General features: G+C 31.6%; 1 pseudogene; it reads right to left on the bottom strand.

The window, feature by feature from the left end:
• Positions 1-1,355: 1,355 nt before the first annotated feature.
• Positions 1,356-15,889, bottom strand: LOC141338573 (A-type potassium channel modulatory protein KCNIP2-like; annotated as a pseudogene).
• Positions 15,890-21,319: the final 5,430 nt, after the last annotated feature.

Raw genomic sequence — 21,319 nt, forward strand, 5'->3', positions numbered from 1 at the left:
CTAATAATATTTGAATAAATAGCTTTGTTTTCAGTAGAATTTTGGAAGGATTTGTAAAAAAAAAAAAAAAGTTAAATATATACATATATATATATATATATATATATATATATATATATAATGAAATAAATAAATAGTGGCGTGAAATGCATGCAGAAATAAGTCTTCAAGACATCAAATTCATAATTTTATCGAAATACACACGCGCGCGCGCGCGCGCGCACACACACACACACAGAGAGAAGGTCACAAACTGTAAACGAACATATAATTTGTTATTTCATCCAAAGAAGACAGTGATGGACGCCTTGAATGAAGAAAAATTGCTTTGAAAGACTGTAAAATTGCTTCTGAGCAAGAACAGAACAGAAATAATTATGTATTATTATGCATTTAAAACATGAAAGACTCCATAACGACTGCAATCACATGAAAATGAACTGTTGTCCTCTATAATTGCTCTTCTGTTGTTAGCATTTCTTTACCGAGTATTACCATGGTAAAACGCGTTGAATACATTTAACGTTAAGTAGCCTACTGTCACTTGGATTCACTTTTAATTTGATGGTACTGAAAAGTACAGAAGGTGTAACTACAGTACTGTGATATTTACCACGTTTTAAAAAGATTAAAAGATTTACTTCACCAATGAATTGACATTTTATTATGAATACAACGTATTACCATGGTAAGTTACTGTGTCTATGCCCATTCAAAGCAACCACGATTTTTCTACCCCTCTGCTTCCACCCAACAGCGTCTTTGTGGTTATTTAAAAGTACAAATATTTTTCTGTACTTTCAGACTATATGTGTTTGACTTACAATATTGAAAAGAAATATTCGTTACCTTCTGTCGCGTTTATTTACATCGTTGTCTTTCTCCGCGGCCATCTTTCATCTTCCGTTTGAATCCACCGCTGCCGAGGCGTTAACCGCTGCTTAATCATGATTGGACCGTGTAGGAAAAGTGGGAGGGGCTACTGAGCCAGGCGGGTTTGCTGAGCGCTGATTGGTCTATTCAAATGTTTCAGAGATATACAGATCTGGGAACAGCTGTGAAGACGTCTAAAGCAGTAGACCGAACAAAGCTTGGCGTTTTAAACTCATAATTTATGAAAAACAAATTTAAATAATTATGATTTTATTTAAATTTAAATAATAGTCTTTTCATTTTTTTTCTAAAACAGTGTTAACACCGAATATTTTCTATATTAAGCTACTTGCGATGACAAAATAATAATGAATATACTACTTGATATGAGACAATAATCTTTTTATAAATTTATTCAAAGTCTATAGATTGAATCAAATCAATTTCTAGAAATTCAATCAACACTTTTGTGCATAGCAATCATGAATTTATTTAACATTAAAAAAATCCAAAAATTAAATAATAAACTTGAAAAGGCTGACATAGCCCACATGTAATATGCATCATCTACTTAAAATTCGATGGTAGATGTTATTTAATAATTTTTAACCAAACCAAAAACCTTTTGCATAGTTCGTTATGTCAAATTCCGCCAAACGTTTCCTATTAGAGATATTGATTGTAAATTGTTGTGCATATATATGTTTTTTTTTAAGTAGTGTGTTACAACAAATGTAAATAAATTAATATTTTTTTGTACATTGTATATATAGGATTTCCATACATTGCATTCCTTAGGCAACATAATAGGTGTTAATAGTGTATTTAAAAATATATAACTGATGAACAAATTTAAAACTGAAAGAATCAAACTTTACAGAGCATTTTTGTTGAACTGGCTTAAAATATCTCTTCACATTATATTAAAAGAAAAAACAATGTGGGATATAACAGCTGATCTTCAAAGACATGGTTTCATCCGCAGGGTGTGAAATAACAAGGCATGCTCACGTTGCACCTGTTCAGGTGTTCGCTGTCAGTCTGTTTTGTAGCTGCGAGATGGAGGAAGTCACCAAGCAGACGCCACAACAGATCAAACACTGTTGCTTTTTGGAAAGATCAACATGCAGAGCTAAATTACATGATCCAACATCTGCATGGACTCCATGATGGCCTCGTCCTGAGTGAAAAGAATTGGTAAAATGGTTAAAAGTTAATTCAAAAATGGAAAAAATGTGGCAATGCATCACTTGCTCAGCATTTGATCCACTGCAGTGAATGGGTGCCGTCAAAACAGCTGATAAAAACATTATAGTGTTTGTTTACAGCTGTTTGCTTGTAAACGGTGCTTGATCTGTGCATATTTCTCTTCTGATTTCTCAGACAAGATGACTTTTTCACTGGAGGAATTATGTTTTGGATTATGGGGAAAAAAGCCAAGTTCAAAGCTAAAACATCTTAATGATTTGTTTTTCTTACAAACACGCAGCTTTTGGCTTCTCAAGATGTAAACTGGTGGACTGGAGTGTTGTGGATTACTTGTGGATTATTGTGGTGTTTTTATCAGCTGTTTGGACTCTCATTCTGACGGCACCCATTCACTTCCATTGGTGAGCAAGTGATGCAATGCTACATTTCTCTAAATCTGATGAAGAAACAAACTCATCTACATCTTGGATGAGCTGAGAGTGAGAACATTTTCAGCAAAACGGTTAACTATCCCTTTAAATATCATCAAAGGTCATGTACAGTTGGTAAAAGTACCAAAAGCATAAAAAAGTTGTCTTTGTACCTTTTGACACGACTCCAGGAACTCCTCCATTGTGACGACACCATCATTGTTGCGATCCATTTTCTGTGTGCAAACAGATAAACGATCAATAAATGCATATTTTGAGACTTACTGTACCAAGCATTAAAAGTTTAATAGTAAGAATAATTAGAAAAAATATTAGTTTATGTTGTAGGTTTTTTCTTCAACTCCCCATGCATTTATTTGATCAAAAATACAGTAATATTGTGAAACATTTTTGCTATTTAAAATAGCTGTTCTCCATTTGAAATTGTCGTAAAATGTAATTTACTCCTGTGACGCAAAGCTACATTTTCAGCATCATTACTGCAGTCTTCAGTGTCACACGATCCTTCAGAAATCAGAGTTTTTTGAAGGTACCTGGAAGAAAGTTTCAACATGTTCTCTAGGTGCGCTGTCCTTCATAGAGGGATACGTATAATTCCCCATCATATCGTAAATAGACTTCATAATATCATTCATCTCCTAAAACAGACAGGATAAATCAATGCATACAGTAATAGATTCACATTAATACCCAGTTTATGCAGAATAAACACTAAAATACACAATTGTAATTTGTCTATACTCTACCTCTTTCGTGATGCAGCCATCTTTATTAAGATCGTACAAACTAAAGGCCCAGCAAAGTCTATCAGTGACAGTACCACGCAAAATGATTGACAGGCCAACCACAAAATCCTGAAGCCAGTGAGAAACAAGAGACTAGTAAGTGTAAAAGAAAGTACGATTTAATATGCAACATGATGATAACAGCAAATCATCTACTCATTTGTCTTCTGATCTGTGAAAAAAAAAAAAAAAAAGTAAATACAGCTGGCAACAGCCATTACCAGGGTTCAAACGCTTTAAGGCATTTAAGCACATATGAAAAAAGACATTATGTAGCAAGCCTTTTTTGAAAATACAGGTCATTTACCATACAAATATTATGTTTTGAAACATTTATGACTGTTATAGCACCAGCTGTGGTCTGATCTCCTCAAAACTTTGCATGCTTGTTTAGAATCACCTGTCGCATGTGCTTAGGTTTTGTGAAGTTTTGAATTTTTCCTTAGGCTTCATAGGGTTTTCATACGATATGAATATTGCATGCATGTGTGAAAAACCTTGCAAATCGTTTATGCCCTTGAAAAAAGTGATAATGCCCCCCATGGCCTGATCTCCTTACAACTTTGCATGCTTGCTTAGAATCACCTCTTGCATGTGCTCAGCAGGTTTTGTGAAGTTTTGAGTTTTCCTGTAGGCTTTACAGGGTTTGGGGTAAATTCAGAGAGGCCCCTTTTCTAAAAGACCCTGTTATAGCTTCCCAAAAGGTAAATTATTGACCTAGAGAGTCCAGAGAATTATACTGCAGTGTTTTTTTTTTTTTTAGATTAAATGAAAACCTATGGCTTGTTCGCAAAAGTAGTTTATTTCCATCTTCTGAATTATTTAACAAACGATTTGATTGACAAAAGTGGTTCTAGAGGCAAAGTTGTCCAGAATGAGGAGTTCTGTCATATGATATGAATATCGTGTGTATGTGTGAAAAACCGTGAAAACTACAATAGTTTACGCCCTTGAAAAAAATTATAACACCCCCCTGTGACCTGATCTCCTTATAACTTTGCATGCTTGTTGAATCACCTGTCGCATGTGCTCATCGGGTTTTGTGAAGTTTTGAGTTTTCCTGTCGGCTTTATAGGGTTTGGGGTAAATTCGGACAGGCCCCTTTTCTAAACGACCCCGTTATAGCTTCCCAATGGGTAAATTTCAACATTTGTTTGATAATTATTGACCTAGAGAGTCCAGAGAATTGTACTGCAGTGTTTTTTTTTTCCAGATTGAGGGTAAAACCTAGGACTAGTTCGCAAAAGTAGGTTTTCGACATCTTCTCAATTATTTAACAAACTATCTGATTGACAGCAGCGGTTCTAGAGGCAAAGTTGTCCGGAATGAGGAGTTCTGTCATATGATACGAATATTGCATGTATGCGTGAAAAACTGTGCAATGTACAATTGTTTATGCCCTTGAAAAAAGCGATATCGCCCCCCAAATTTCTCACAGACCTTTGGGGCTGTGAGTCAAACAGGCCCATCAATTTTCATTTTGTTTGGCACCTGTTAACCCTGTCTAATAGGTGCTCAAACTTCATCGGTCAATAGCAGCCTTTTTTTTTTTTTTGAGATACGCAAATATCCTTATAGACACTTGTGGCACTTTAGAGCAAGTTTTTCACGTTGATAGGACAAATGGTTGCATAGGTATAGCCATTTTTATGTTTTTCCCTTATATAGCGCCACCAAGTGGCCAAGCTCCACAATTTTTTTCCTGCAACCTCAGATTGAGAGCTTACGTAAGTGTTCTGAGTTTGTCGAAGATATCTTATTCCGTTCAGGAGTTATAAGCATTTTACTAAAAGTGGCCCTGCCCCTTTCAAACGTTTTGGCATCCCTTTGTGATGGCGAGTCAAACGTTTGACTTTTTTGGGTGATTACTGATATTCACTCTCCAGAGAATATTTCTGTACTGGTTTGGTTCCGATTTAGCGAAAAAACTAGGACTAGTTGGCAAAAGTAGGTTTTGCAAAAAAGAGCCTGCGATTTACAGTTTAGGAGTTATGAGCGATTTCATACTTTTGATTGCTATAGCGCCCCCGTCAGGCCAATTGGGGCGAGCTTTGGTGACATTGATGGCAGTGTGAGTACTACCATCCCTCCAAGTTTCAAGTCTCTACGACTTACGGTTTGGTCTGCATGATCAGTTTTACTTGGAGATCGCTGATCCGTGACCATTCTAACAACTACAATAAGGTTTCAGCGTTACGCGTTTGAACCCCTAATAATAAAAATATAGCATAAAATACATTAACTGTAAGACACTTTACACATTTGACATAGTTATTGTATATTACTATATACTTTCGAATGGTTTAAGTATATGATATGTGAATTACTTTTATTCATATTAAGTACATGAACAGCAAACTGACCTCAAAACTAACTGCTCCGTTTTTGCGTCTGTCAAAAGCCTCAAACAGGAAATGAGCATATGTGCTAGAGTCTGGGAATGTGAAAAATCAAACTTAATTTGAGAAACACAGAGGGATTTATAAAGGCCTCTTTTAAATTCAATTAATTAAAAGGTAGGAACAAATGAACTGCTTTAATTGCCTTCAGACATTAATTCACTCACCTCCATGAGGAAAAAAGTGAGAGTAGATTAACTTAAAAGCATCTTCATTTACTAATCCAGTGGGACATTCCTACGGCACATAAAATATAAACAAAAACATATTAAAAAATATGTCAGAATTTAATATATATTAATTAACAATAAATCAATTTGAGTGATTAATGCGTGTTATACGCCCACAGTACAGTAACCCTTTTTTGTAGAGAAGAAGACTGACATTTATATATAAATATAAATACATAAACTTATTGTTGAGTCCATTAATAGATCACACCTGTAGGGAGCTTAGAAAAGTCATCAAGGGAAGCATTTCTTACATTTTTGAAACTTCTATAGAGGACTTGTAGCTCTGCTTTGGTGAACTTGGTCCGTTCCATAATTTTTTCCAGACTATCTGGTCTGTAGCACACAGTGGCAAGCTCAAAATCCTCTTCTATACTGTCTAAATGACAGATGAAAACATAATTAAAAAACTAAAAACAATACTGAATTAATTTTAGAGATATATGCAAAAAGAAAAGCAGCAGAACGTCGGTCACTTGCTTTGCCTGACAGTTGGTGTGGAGTCCCCATGACAGCAGGGCAGGAGTTTGAGGAAGCGCTGTTTCATGTTCTTTTTGCTCTGGCCTGAGGGAGGGTTACCTACAAACACACACACACACACACACACACACACACACACACACACACACACACACACACACACACACACACACACACACACACACACACACACACACACACACACAAACATTGGGAAACTGCTTAGCTATGCTTAAGTGCTTTGTAAATCATTTAAATTCTATTACAAGGACACACAGCGGCGGTCCGTCACAGTCAGTTGGCCCAGTTTGCGGCTCTGGCTTTGATTCAAAAATGAATCGGTTCACTGAATTTGGAGAATTGTATTTTTAAAATAAAATAATATGAGCACACACTTTTCATTGACCCTTTTGAGTTTACTGGACATGGCATTTGTATCAAAATGAAAAGCTCATACAGTTGGGACAAATTGCCAATAACATTAGTATAAAGTCGTATTCACATCTAACGATTTTTGGTTCCCCATTTGGTTCCCAGAACGTTAGTTTTTATGATTTGTTTTGGTTAGCCAGGAAAGTTTTCTTAACATTCCCAGAACATTCGTTTTTGCCTTTGTAGAATGTTCCCAGAACGTTAATCTAACGTTCCCAGAATGTTCATGCCAGTAATCATCCAGCACCATCACAACCCAGTATAGTATAAGTGGCATGGAAATGATCTGTATGGACTCCTAATCAGTGTTATAAAAAACATATCTTGTTTTAATGTATTGTACATCTGGTTAAATAGGCCCTATGATTAAATCTGTCTATTACGAGCTACCCAGATTTTACATTTCTTCAGCACCAAATAAAAACGACTTTAACACTAAGTATGGTTTATAAAATATGATGAAAACCACCTCTCTGCAACATTCTGGAAGCATTATTATATGGTTGCAAAAAATAACCTAAAAATAACCGTTAGGGAACGTTATTTTTAGGTTATTTATTAAAAAAAAAACACCCTGCAACGTTAAATTGTGGTTGCAATAAAATAACCTCAAAATAACCATTAGAAAATGTTCTCTGTATAAGTTATTTTTAGTTTATTTTAAAAATTTTCTGGGAACGTTATTTTACAGTTGCAAAAAATAAATAAATAAATAAATAAATAAATAAAAATAACCATTAGAGAACGTTCTCTGCAAGTTATTTTAGGTTATTTTAAAAACCATCAGGCAATGTTCTGGGAACGTTTTTTATGGTTGCAAAAAAAACTAAAAATAACCATTAGAGAATGTTCTCTGTAAGTTATTTTTAGGTTATTTTAAAAACCATCAGGCAATGTTCTGGAAACATTATTTTATAGTTGCAAAAAAAAATAAAAAATAACCATTAGAGAACATTCTCTGTAAGTTATTTTTAGGTTACTTTAAAAACAACCACCCTGCAACGTTCTGGAAACGTTATTTTATGCTTGCAAAAAAAAAAAAAAAAAAAATAACCATTAGAGAATGTTCTCTGTAAGTTATTTTTAGGTTATTTTAAAAACCATCAGGCAATGTTCTGGAAACGTTATTTTATAGTTGCAAAAATAACCTAAAAATAACCATTAGAGAACATTCTCTGTAAGTTATTTTTAGGTTATTTTAAAAACCATCAGGCAATATTCTGGGAACGTTATTTTATGGTTGCAAAAAATAAAATAAAAAAATAACCATCAGGGAACGTTCTCTATAGGTTATTTTAAAAACAACTGCCCTGCAACATTCTGGGAACGTTATTATATGGTTGCAAAAAAAAAAAAAAAAAAACTAACAAATTACCATCAGGGGATGTTCTCTATAGATTATTTTAATAACAACCACCATGCAACGTTCTGGAAACGTTATTTTATGGTTGCAAGAAAATAACTTAAAAATAACCATTAGAGAATGTTCTCTGTAAGTTATTTTTAGGTTATTTTAAAATCCATCAGGCAATGTTCTGGAAACGTTATTTTACAGATGCAAAAATAACCTAAAAATAACCATTAGAGAACATTCTCTGTAAGTTTTTTTAGATTATTTTAAAAACCACCAGGCAATATTCTGGGAACGTTATTTTATGCTTGCAAAAAAAAAAAAAAAACTAAAAATAATCATTAGAGAATGTTCTCTGTAAGCTATTTTTAGGTTATTTTAAAAACCATCAGGCAATATTCTGGGAACGTTATTTTATGCTTGCAAAAAAAAAAAAAAAAAAAAAAACTAAAAATAACCATTAGAGAATGTTCTCTGTAAGTTATTTTTAGGTTATTTTAAAAACCATCAGGCAATATTCTGGGAACGTTATTTTATGCTTGCAAAAAAAAAAAAAAAACTAAAAATAACCATTAGAGAATGTTCTCTGTAAGTTATTTTTAGGTTATTTTAAAAACCATCAGGCAATGTTCTGGAAACGTTATTTTATAGTTGCAAAAATAACCTAAAAATAACCATTAGAGAACATTCTCTGTAAGTTATTTTTAGGTTATTTTAAAAACCATCAGGCAATATTCTGGAAACGTTATTTTATGCTTGCAAAAAAAAAACTAAAAATAACCATTAGAGAACATTCTCTGTAAGTTATTTTTAGGTTATTTTAAAAACCATCAGGCAATATTCTGGGAACGTTATTTTATGCTTGCAAAAAAAAAAAAAAAACTAAAAATAACCATTAGAGAATGTTCTCTGTAAGTTATTTTTAGGTTATTTTAAAAACCATCAGGCAATGTTCTGGAAACGTTATTTTATAGTTGCAAAAATAACCTAAAAATAACCATTAGAGAACATTCTCTGTAAGTTATTTTTAGGTTATTTTAAAAACCATCAGGCAATATTCTGGGAACGTTATTTTATGCTTGCAAAAAAAAAAAAAAAACTAAAAATAACCATTAGAGAATGTTCTCTGTAAGTTATTTTTAGGTTATTTTAAAAACCATCAGGCAATGTTCTGGAAACGTTATTTTATAGTTGCAAAAATAACCTAAAAATAACCATTAGAGAACATTCTCTGTAAGTTATTTTTAGGTTATTTTAAAAACCATCAGGCAATATTCTGGGAACGTTATTTTATGCTTGCAAAAAAAAAAAAAAAACTAAAAATAACCATTAGAGAATGTTCTCTGTAAGTTATTTTTAGGTTATTTTAAAAACCATCAGGCAATGTTCTGGAAACGTTATTTTATAGTTGCAAAAATAACCTAAAAATAACCATTAGAGAACATTCTCTGTAAGTTATTTTTAGGTTATTTTAAAAACCATCAGGCAATATTCTGGAAACGTTATTTTATGCTTGCAAAAAAAAAACTAAAAATAACCATTAGAGAACATTCTCTGTAAGTTATTTTTAGGTTATTTTAAAAACCATCAGGCAATATTCTGGGAACGTTATTTTATGGTTGCAAAAAAAAAACTTAAAAAAATAACCATCAGGGAACGTTCTCTATAGGTTATTTTAAAAACAACTCTGAGAACGTTATTATATGGTTGCAAAAAAAAAAAAAAAAAAAAAAACTAACAAATTACCATCAGGGGATGTTCTCTATAGATTATTTTAATAACAACCACCATGCAACATTCTGGAAACGTTATTTTATGGTTGCAAAAAAAAAACTTAAAAAAATAACCATCAGGGAACGTTCTCTATAGGTTATTTTAAAAACAACTCTGAGAACGTTATTATATGGTTGCAAAAAAAAAAAAAAAAAAAAAAAAAACTAACAAATTACCATCAGGGGATGTTCTCTATAGATTATTTTAATAACAACCACCATGCAACATTCTGGAAACGTTATTTTATGGTTGCAAGAAAATAACTTAAAAATAACCATTAGAGAATGTTCTCTGTAAGTTATTTTTAGGTTATTTTAAAATCCATCAGGCAATGTTCTGGGAATGTTATTTTATGGTTGCAAAAAAAAAACAAAAAACTTAACAATAACATCAGGGAACATTCTCTATAGATTATTTTAATAACAACCACCATGCAACGTTATGGGAATGTCATTTTATGGTTGCAAATAAAAAATAAATAAAAAAATAACCATCAAGGAACATTCTCTATAGGTTATTTTCATAACAACCACCCTGCAATGTTCTGTGAACATTATTTTATGGTTAAAAAATAATAACCTAAAAATTATTTTTTTTAGGTTATTTTAAAAACTATCAGGAAATGTTCTGAAAACGTTATTTTATGGTTACAAGAAAAATATAACCTAAAAAGAATGTTCCCCTAACATTATTATTTGGCTCCCAAAAAAATAACCAAACGGGAACCAAAAACTAACATTAGGCGAACATTCTGTTTGCTAGGAAGCAATGCTCACTCAGGTTACTTCCTGAGTGTCTAGTGAAGTTTCAATCAATCCGTTAAGAGCGATTCGTCCCACACGTTAAATTTCCTTGAAAAAGTCTTGAAATCACTGCATTTCACCAGCGGAATGTAAAGTAATCCAGAGGTAAAGTAAAAGCAATGTCTCACAAACAAGAGTGTGCTTTTAATTTTCAGACCAACAGATGAAAAGCTGAATCAATCGAGTGTCACATACAATTCAGTTTCTGAATGAGTCAATAGTGAATTAATTGAGTGAATAGCTTAAGCGCTCGTAAAGACAATTTTCCTGTAATAGTTCCTGATCATTGTTTTGAATAGATAATTCATGACTGATAAACACAGTAATTTGTCGCCACCTATTGACCTAACCCGCAAAAACGTTCACTAAAAAATCCCCACAAACAGTCAATGCTCAAACACGGACAATTATCCCTATAAAAAGTTGCCCATTGAAACAAACTCTGAAATCAATGCGAATGTGATGAATAAACCATTAAACTAAAAGCCAGAGACAAAAATAAAGTGACTGAAATTATATTCGGCACAGACCTTAAATCAGTTTCATCGAGTGTGATCATTGCATTTGGTACTGAGCTTTATTTACATATCTATCATCAGCCGATTCACGAGACTTCATTCTGGTGAATTATTTCAAACACCTGTTCCTCCAGAGCTTATTCATACTAGCGTGGAAAAACCAACAAAACCAACACTAGGTTAAACGCACAGCGCATGCGCACAGGTGCATACAGCCCATTGAAAATACTGGCGCACATCTGCAGGAACACAAACATTGAGCCCACATACAGTAGGCTATATGAACATTAACATATGAAAAAAAAAAAAAACTGTGCAAAGTATTGCTGTAAACTAGCTTTCATGTTAAAAAACACATTTTCATTTACCATCCTATAAAAATATGTCTAAAAGGCAGCTAAATATTAAATATATGTACCATTAGAAAAAATAACCATTAGAGAAAGTTATTCTTAGGTTATTTTAAAAACCATCAGGTAATGTTCTGGGAACGTTATTTTATGGTTGAAAAAAAAAAGTAAAATAACCATCAGGGAATAGTGTTTTTAATAACAACCACCATGAAACGTTCTGGAAATGTTATTTTGTGTTTGCAAAAAAATAACCTAAAAATAACCATTAGAGAATGTTCTCTGTATGTTGTTTTTAGGTTATTTTAAAAACAACCACCCTGCAACGTTCTGGGAATGTTATTTTATGGTTGCAAAAAACCTTTAAAATAACCATCAGGGAATGTTCTCTTTAAGTTTTTTTTAATAACAACCACCATGTAACGTTCTGGGAACGTTATTTTATGGTTGCAAGAAAATAACCTAAAAATAACCATTAGAGAATGTTCTCTGTAAGTTATTTTAGGTTATTTTAAAAACCACCAGGCAAAGTTCTGAGAACGTTATTTTATGGTTGCAAAAAAAACCTAAAAATAACCATTAGAGAACGCTCTATGTAAGTTATTTTTAAGTTATTTTAAAAACCATCAGGCAATGTTCTAAGAACGTTATTTTATGGTTGCAAAAAAACTTTAAAATAACCATCAGGGAATGTTCTCTTTAAGTTTTTTTTTAATAACAACCACCATGTAACATTCTGGAAACGTTATTTTATGGTTGCAAGAAAATAACCTAAAAATAACCATTAGAGAATGTTCTCTAAGTTATTTTTAGGTTATTTTAAAAACCATCAGGCAATGTTCTGGGAATGTTATTTTATGGTTACAAGAAAATAACCGAAAAATAACCATTAGAAAATGTTATTTTTAGGTTATTATAAAAACAACCACCCTGCAACGTTCTGGGAACGTTATTTTATGGTTGCAAAAAAAACTTAAAAATAACCATCAGGGAATGTTCTTTTTAAGTTATTTTAATAACAACCACCATGCAACATTCTGAGAACGTTATTTTATGGTTGCAAGAAAATAACCTAAAAATAACCATTAGAGAATGTTCTCTGTAAGTTATTTTAGGTTATTTTAAAAACCACCAGGCAAAGTTCTGAGAACGTTATTTTATGGTTGCAAAAAAACTTTAAAATAACCATCAGGGAATGTTCTCTTTAAGTTTTTTTTTAAATAACAACCACCATGTAACGTTCTGGAAACGTTATTTTATGGTTGCAAGAAAATAACCTAAAAATAACCATTAGAGAATGTTCTCTGTAAGTTATTTTTAGGTTATTTAAAAAACCATCAGGCAATGTTCTGGGAATGTTATTTTATGGTTACAAGAAAATAACCGAAAAATAACCATTAGAAAATGTTATTTTTAGGTTATTTTAAAAACAACCACCCTGCAACGTTCTGGGAACGTTATTTTATGGTTGCAAAAAAAACTTAAAAATAACCATCAGGGAATGTTCTTTTTAAGTTATTTTAATAACAACCACCATGCAACATTCTGAGAACGTTATTTTATGGTTGCAAGAAAATAACCTAAAAATAACCATTAGAGAATGTTCTCTGTAAGTTATTTTAGGTTGTTTTAAAAACCACCAGGCAATGTTCTGAGAACATTATTTTATGGTTGCAAAAAAACTAAAAATAACCATTAGAGAACGCTCTCTGTAAGTTATTTTTAGGTTATGTAGAACATGTTTTTCTTTTATTTCAAAAATCATTAGAGTATTAAGTAAAGATCATGTTCCATGAAGATATTTAATACATTTCGTACCATAAATATATCAAAACTTAATTTTTGATTAGAAAAATGCATTGCTAAGCATTTCATTTGGACAACTTTAAAGGTGATTTTCTCAATATTTTGATTTTTTTTCACCCTCAGATTATTTTTTTAAAAACTTTTATCTCGGTCAAATATTATCTTATCCTATCCTAACAACCATACATCAGCTTTGTGATGAAGTACAAATCTTAATTTTATGACTGGTTTTGGTTTTTTTCACAAAACCAGTCATTAGGGTAATTTTTTTGAAATTGAGATTTATACATCTTCTAAAAACTTTCCATTGATGTCTGGTTCGTTAGGATATTATAGGCAGAGATACAACTATTTAAAAATCTAGAACCTGAGGGTGCAAAAAAATCGAAATATTGAGGAAATCACCTTTAAAGTTGTCCAAATGAAGTTCCTAGCAATGCATATTACTAATCAAAAATTAAGTCTTCTTGAGACATGATCTTTACTTAATATCCTGATGATTTTTGGCATAAAAGAAAAATTGATCATTTTAACCCATACAATGTATTGTTGGCTATTGCTACAAATAGAACCGTGCTACTTGAAAAAGCTTTTCCCAATGTTTTCCAATTTCATTATTTTCGCAATTCCATTGCGGGCCGCTAGAGGCGCCGACATTACACTTTTCTGCTTTAAATAGCTTCTCACACAGTTCAGGAGTGATTTTGGCCCGTTCGTCCAGGTGTTTTTCAGCAGTAATCGATTTTAAAACAATCCCTCAGATTGTCGTTTGGATGAAAAGTTGGAAAGACATTTCAGTCTCTCATTTGGCCTCTAATCTGAGAGTATTGACAGGCATGAAGGGCCAAACCAAGATGGACGCAACAACAAAAGTGGTTATCTGATCTGAATCCTTAAAAAGGGCAGAAAGGTGATTAAGATCCTAAAAAAAGATAATGAAGCTGTAAACGAATTCAGAAACAGAACTTGCAGTAGCTCAGCGAGATACAGAAAGCACTATATTTACTTTATGATGGTACTTTTTGTAATGTCTCAATTATAACATGTTTTTATAGCCTACTGTAGGTTAGTTTGACCAAAGGCAACGGTACAGATGTGACACTGACAAAGAGCACGCCTGACTATAAAATGAAACTTCATTAATTATTCAAGCAATATTATAAAGCCTTTGTTATGACAAGATGTGAGATACGATTAGCGTGAAACGAATGAAAGACTCAAGTGATTTATTGCAGACCTTCACTTGTCGGGAAATTAGTAGAAACTAGTAGAGAATTAGAAATGTAAATATTTAGTAGCCTAAGTTGGTTAACTAGTTAGTTTAGCGGCTGCAGAAATGGCTAGCAAATCTAAATATGAATAGAAAGGATATCCAGGATGTTAGTTAGCTAAATAGCATGCCAATTTGTTTACTTGGTAAGTTAGCTGGTTAGCAGTTTAGTTAACGTTAGTACTAAGGCAGACTACATAGCAAAACAATCAAAATATGAACTGTGTTGGTATTTTTGTCAATGTCAGAAATGTGTTTATTAACCGCGGTATTAGCCATAAAACATAAAATTAGGACATAAAATATTTAACTAAATGCTTTTTAAAATAGCTTGAGGTAGAGTTTAATACAGCCGTGTATCGTAGCTATTATGTTATTTTCTTTAAAACTGAAATAATTCAGTTAAATTACCATTACGTTAAACCATTTATCATAGTCAATAAACAATCGATGCCGAAGAGATTATATCAATCCAAATCCTGTCAGGTTTTCACTATGCAGAAATAATGTGGTAAATATAGTAAATATTCAAAATATAACCAAACATCGAGAAGCGTAGCGTTTCTAAAATAGCATGAATACATATTCTGTCAGAATTGGTTAGACATTGGAAAATATGTCTGGTTAAAGTAATTTTGCAAAGTGAAAACCTAAACTAAACTGTTTGTCAGCAAGAGTTTAGCGAACATATTTATTCCGCAAACAAGAGCAGCCAGTTTTATCTGAGAGTAGCCTATACTAAAATAGCCTACAATGCGTCTATAAATTGCGATAATGATTGGTGTCAGTCGTGTCGCATTAAGTGCACTTACCTGTCAGCAGGTCATTGGATCCGTCACATTCTCCAGAAGTATTGAAACTCTCATCTCTAGATTTCACCTTCATTTTGCTTATCGCGCAAAATGCAGTCCGAGTAAAATACCTTTAATCCCTCGCAGTGAGAAGTACTATTAAGTTATCTGTCTGCCAGCAAATGTAAGTGCAAGGCTTTCGAGAGTGAATAATGTTGTTATATTTCCATTAGAAGAAGTTCCCGTCGGTCGTCAGGCTGTGTGCTGGTTTGACTTCGCTCCAGTATCCGGTTCATCCACGCAGAACATGTGTAGAATGTTTTGACTGTACTATCGAAGTCAGTGCTTTTTTGATATTATAAAAGAGCCTCCGCGCTGCCTTGCTGCCATCTGCTCTGCCCTGCTGCAAAATGAATGAACCTCTCGGTGAATCAGGACTCCGTGTCTCCAGGCTTGACTCAGACCGCGCGTTTGGGCATCATCATTGGCACGGTCCAAATCACTAATTTTAGCAAACTTCACAGCGATTTACATGGCAATCCAGCAGCAGCAGCTCTTTCCAAAAATAATTTTGGCACTTTACAAATCAGTTCATTTTGTGTTTCAAATTGAAAACATTGAAGTATTGCCATTTAAAAACATTCCAATTCATTTTCGGCATGTTACAATTAATACTTTTTGTTGCGTTTTTTTAATCCAGGATCAAAATAATGTCACATACTGAATAATAATGATACATTACAATCAAAATTTCGGCATATTCCGTGTCAAAGGGATTTGTACACATTCTGAATCAGAAGCATTTGAAATATTCCAAATCAAAAGCATTTTTACACAATCTGGATAAAAAGCATTTTAAATATTCTAAATCAAAGGTGTTTTTACACATTCTGAATTAAGAGCATACTTGCATATTCCAAAATAAAAGGCATTTTTACACATTCCGAATCAAAAGTATTTAAAATATTCCAAAATCAAATGCATTTTTACACAATCTGGATCAAAAGCATTTTAAATATTCTAAATCAAAGGCATTTTTACACATTTTGAATTTAAGAACATATTTACAGATTCCAAATCAAAGCCATATTTACAAATTCTGAATCAAAAGTATTTAAAATATTCCAAATCAAAGACATTTTTACACATTCCTGTTTAAAAGCATTTTACATATTCCAAAATCAAAGGCATTTTTACACATTCTGACTTAAGAGCACACTTACATATTCCAAAATAAAAGGCATTTTTACACATTCCGAATCAAAAGGATTTTTACATATTCTGAATTAAGAACATATTTACATATTCCAAATCAAAGCCATATTTACACATTCTGAAACAAAAGTATTTAAAATATTCCAAATCAAAGCCATATTTACACATTCTGAAACAAAAGTATTTAAAATATTCCAAATCAAAGACATTTTACACATTCCTGTTTAAAAGCATTTTACATATTCCAAATCAAAAGCATTTTTACACAATCTGGATAAAAAGCATTTTAAATATTCTAAATCAAAGGTATTTTTACACATTCTGAATTAAGAGCATACTTGCATATTCCAAAATAAAAGGCATTTTTACACATTCTGAATCAAAAGTATTTAAAATGTTCCAAAATCAAATGCATTTTTACACAATCTGGATCAAAAGCATTTTAAATATTCTAAATCAAAGGCATTTTTACACATTTTGAATTAAGAACATATTTACAGATTCCAAATCAAAGCCATATTTACACATTCTGAAACAAAAGTATTTATAATATTCCAAATCAAAGACATTTTTACACATTCCTGTTTAAAAGCATTTTACATATTCCAAAATCAAAGGCATTTTTACACATTCTGACTTAAGAGCACACTTACATATTCCAAAATAAAAGGCATTTTTACACATTCCGAATCAAAAGGATTTTTACATATTCTGAATTAAGAACATATTTACATATTCCAAATCAAAGCCATATTTACACATTCTGAAACAAAAGTATTTAAAATATTCCAAATCAAAGCCATATTTACACATTCTGAAACAAAAGTATTTAAAATATTCCAAATCAAAGACATTTTACACATTCCTGTTTAAAAGCATTTTACATATTCCAAATCAAAAGCATTTTTACACAATCTGGATAAAAAGCATTTTAAATATTCTAAATCAAGGGTATTTTTACACATTCTGAAGTAAGAGCATACTTGCATATTCCAAAATAAAAGGCATTTTTACACATTCCGATTCAAAAGGATCTTTACATATTCTGAATAAAAATAATTTTTAAATATTCAGAAACAAAAGCATTTTTTAAATATTCTAAATCAAAGGCATTTTTATACATTGCAAATTAAAGCATTTTTATTCCGAATCAAAGGCATTGTCACACATTCAAAATCAAAAGCATTTTTAAATTTTCCTAATTAAAGGCATTTTTACATATTCTGAATCAAAAGCACTTTAAATATTCCAAATCAAAAGCAATTTTACATATTCCAAATCAAAGGCATTTTTTACACATTCCAAATGAAAAGCATATTTACATATGCCTAATCAAAGGCATTTTTACACATTATAAATCAAGAGCATATTTACATATTCCAAATCAAAGGCATTTTTACACATTATGAATCAAAAGCATTTTACATATTCTGAGTCAAACGCTTTTTTAAATATTTCAAATCAAAAAGCATTTTTACATATTCCAAACCAAAGGCATTTTACATATTCCACATCAAAGGCATTTTTGCATATTCCGAATCAAGCATTTTTACATATTCCGAATAAAAAGCATATTTACATATTCCAAAACAAAAGCATTTCTATATACACCAAAATCAAATACATTTTTAAATATTTGAAATCAAAAAGCATTTTTACGTATTCCAAATCAAAAGCATTTGACATATTTCAAATCAAAGGCATTTTTACATTTTCCGAATCAAAAGCATTTGACATATTCCAAATCAGGCATTTTTACACATTCCAAATCAAAGGCATTTTTACATTTTCCGAATCAAAAGCATTTGACATATTCCAAATCAGGCATTTTTACACATTCCAAATCAAAAGCATATTTACATTTTCTGAATCAAAGGCATTTTTACATATTCCGAATCAAAAGCATTTTACATATTCCAAATCAGGCATTTTTACACATTCCGAATCAAAAGCATATTTACATTTTCTGAATCAAAGGCATTTTTGCATATTCTGAATCAAAGGCATTTTACATATTCCAAATCAGGCATTTTTACACATTCCAAATCAAAAGCATATTTACATTTTCTGAATCAAAGGCATTTTTACATATTCCGAATCAAAAGCATTTTACATATTCCAAATCAGGCATTTTTACATATTCCGAATCAAAAGCATTTTACATATTCCAAATCAGGCATTTTTACACATTCCAAATCAAAAGCATATTTACATTTTCTGAATCAAAGGCATTTTTACATATTCCGAATCAAAAGCATTTTACATATTCCAAATCAGGCATTTTTACATATTCCGAATCAAAAGCATTTTACATATTCCAAATCAGGCATTTTTACACATTCCAAATCAAAAGCATATTTACATTTTCTGAATCAAAGGCATTTTTACATATTCCGAATCAAAAGCATTTTACATATTCCAAATCAGGCATTTTTACATATTCCGAATCAAAAGCATTTTACATATTCCAAATCAGGCATTTTTACACATTCCAAATCAAAAGCATATTTACATTTTCTGAATCAAAGGCATTTTTACATATTCCGAATCAAAAGCATTTTACATATTCCAAATCAGGCATTTTTACATATTCCGAATCAAAAGCATTTTACATATTCCAAATCAGGCATTTTTACACATTCCAAATCAAAAGCATATTTACATTTTCTGAATCAAAGGCATTTTTACATATTCCGAATCAAAAGCATTTTACATATTCCAAATCAGGCATTTTTACACATTCCAAATCAAAAGCATATTTACATTTTCTGAATCAAAGGCATTTTTACATATTCCGAATCAAAAGCATTTTACATATTCCAAATCAGGCATTTTTACACATTCCGAATCAAAAGCATATTTACATTTTCCAAATGTCTTTGATTTGGAATATGTAAAATGCTTTTCATTTTACATATTCCAAATGAAAGACATTTTTACACATTTAAATCAAGAGCATATTGACATATTCCAAATCAAAAGCATTTTTACAAATTTCAAATCAAAAAGCATTTTTACATATTCCGAATCAAAAGCATATTTACGTATTTCAAAATCAGAGGGATTTTTAAATATTCTGAATCGAATGCTTTTCTAAACATTTCAAATCAAAAAGCATTTTTTTTTCACATTCTGAATCAAAAGCATTTTTATATATTCCAAATCAAAGGCATTTTTATATATTCTGATTCAGACACATTTAAACAAAAATTCCTGATTTTTGGCCTTGTCCAAAAAATAATTTTGTACGCATTCCAAATCAAAAGCATTTTTGAACATTCCAAATTTGTTTGTGTTGTTTGTTTGTTTTTACACATTTTGAAGCTTTTTTTTCCCTTTTTCCCATTTTTTTTTATTCTACATCAAAAGCATTTTTACATTTATTAGATTTTTTTTTTGAATTCCAAAATTTTGCAACACTTTTACTCCATACCTCAAAATCATTGTTTGTTTTAGCATTCCAAATCCAGGTAGGCTGTTGCAACCTGATCTCACTGGAAAACTTAACTATTTTAATGATGGGCATAAATAAAATCATAGGAAAACATGAATAAGCCGCAAATTTGCCAAAATGTAAAATAGTGATGTGAGATGGTGTTACTTGTTCAGTATAGATTTTGAGACACAGTCCATCATGATTCATGAATCAGCCTTTAATAACTGACGCTTTCATAGATGGTTATGCAAAGCTGGCTGAATCTCCCAAATACCTTTTCTCGTCAAATGAGTCTTCCAAATGCCTAAATAATATGAATAAATCATTCATTTCCTGTGGTTCGAAATTTTGCACGTATTTAATATTTCATAGACCAGAGCCACTAGTGCAAGGATGAAAGACTTATATTTAGTTTTTGTCTTGAACTATTTTTAGACCACACTTCTCCAAAAAAAGAATCGGCTCTTCTCTTCTACTAAAAGCTGTATTAATGACACAATACTGTTTTGTTAGGATGTATATATAACTGTATGAATCTGTAAGCATTTACTGATATAATATTGTGTTTATATTTATCTGTTTGAAAACATGAGACCAAAGCAAAGTACATGAGCCAGACAACGCCGTTTCTAGATCTAAGCGTTTCAGATGATCTAATAATAAAACAGAAGTCAATCCACCTCTCAGAACATAATGTTCAACACTTTGTAGGCGCTGCATTTTATAATAAAAAGGTGTTGATTTTAAGCCACAATGTGATCAAACTCAGATGAGAGTTATTTTAGATACTTTTCATGGACATAATGTACCAAGGATGGTAAGAAGTCAAAACAAAGGTAAGTATCAGACATGAATTTTAGTCGAGGTTCATCGGTTAAATCATGATTTAGTATGCTAACAACATTCTTAAAAAAACAAAACAAAAAAAATCCATACAGATCAGTTCCATGCCACATGACTGTGCTGAATAATTGATGACCGTACAGCAGAGTGATCATGTTGGAGTAAAAAGGTTAGGGAAATGTTCAAATAATGTTATAGTAACATTATACAAACCAAAAGCGAACGCTCCGTTTTCGTCAAAAAAACTTTCCTGGCCAACCAAAAACAAACCTTAACAAAATATCGTTATGGGAATGTCATGATAATGTTAGGTGAATAATATAA

The sequence above is a fragment of the Garra rufa genome, chromosome 7 (genome assembly GCF_049309525.1).
Source record: "Garra rufa chromosome 7, GarRuf1.0, whole genome shotgun sequence".
NCBI classification, from domain to species: Eukaryota; Metazoa; Chordata; class Actinopteri; order Cypriniformes; family Cyprinidae; genus Garra; species Garra rufa.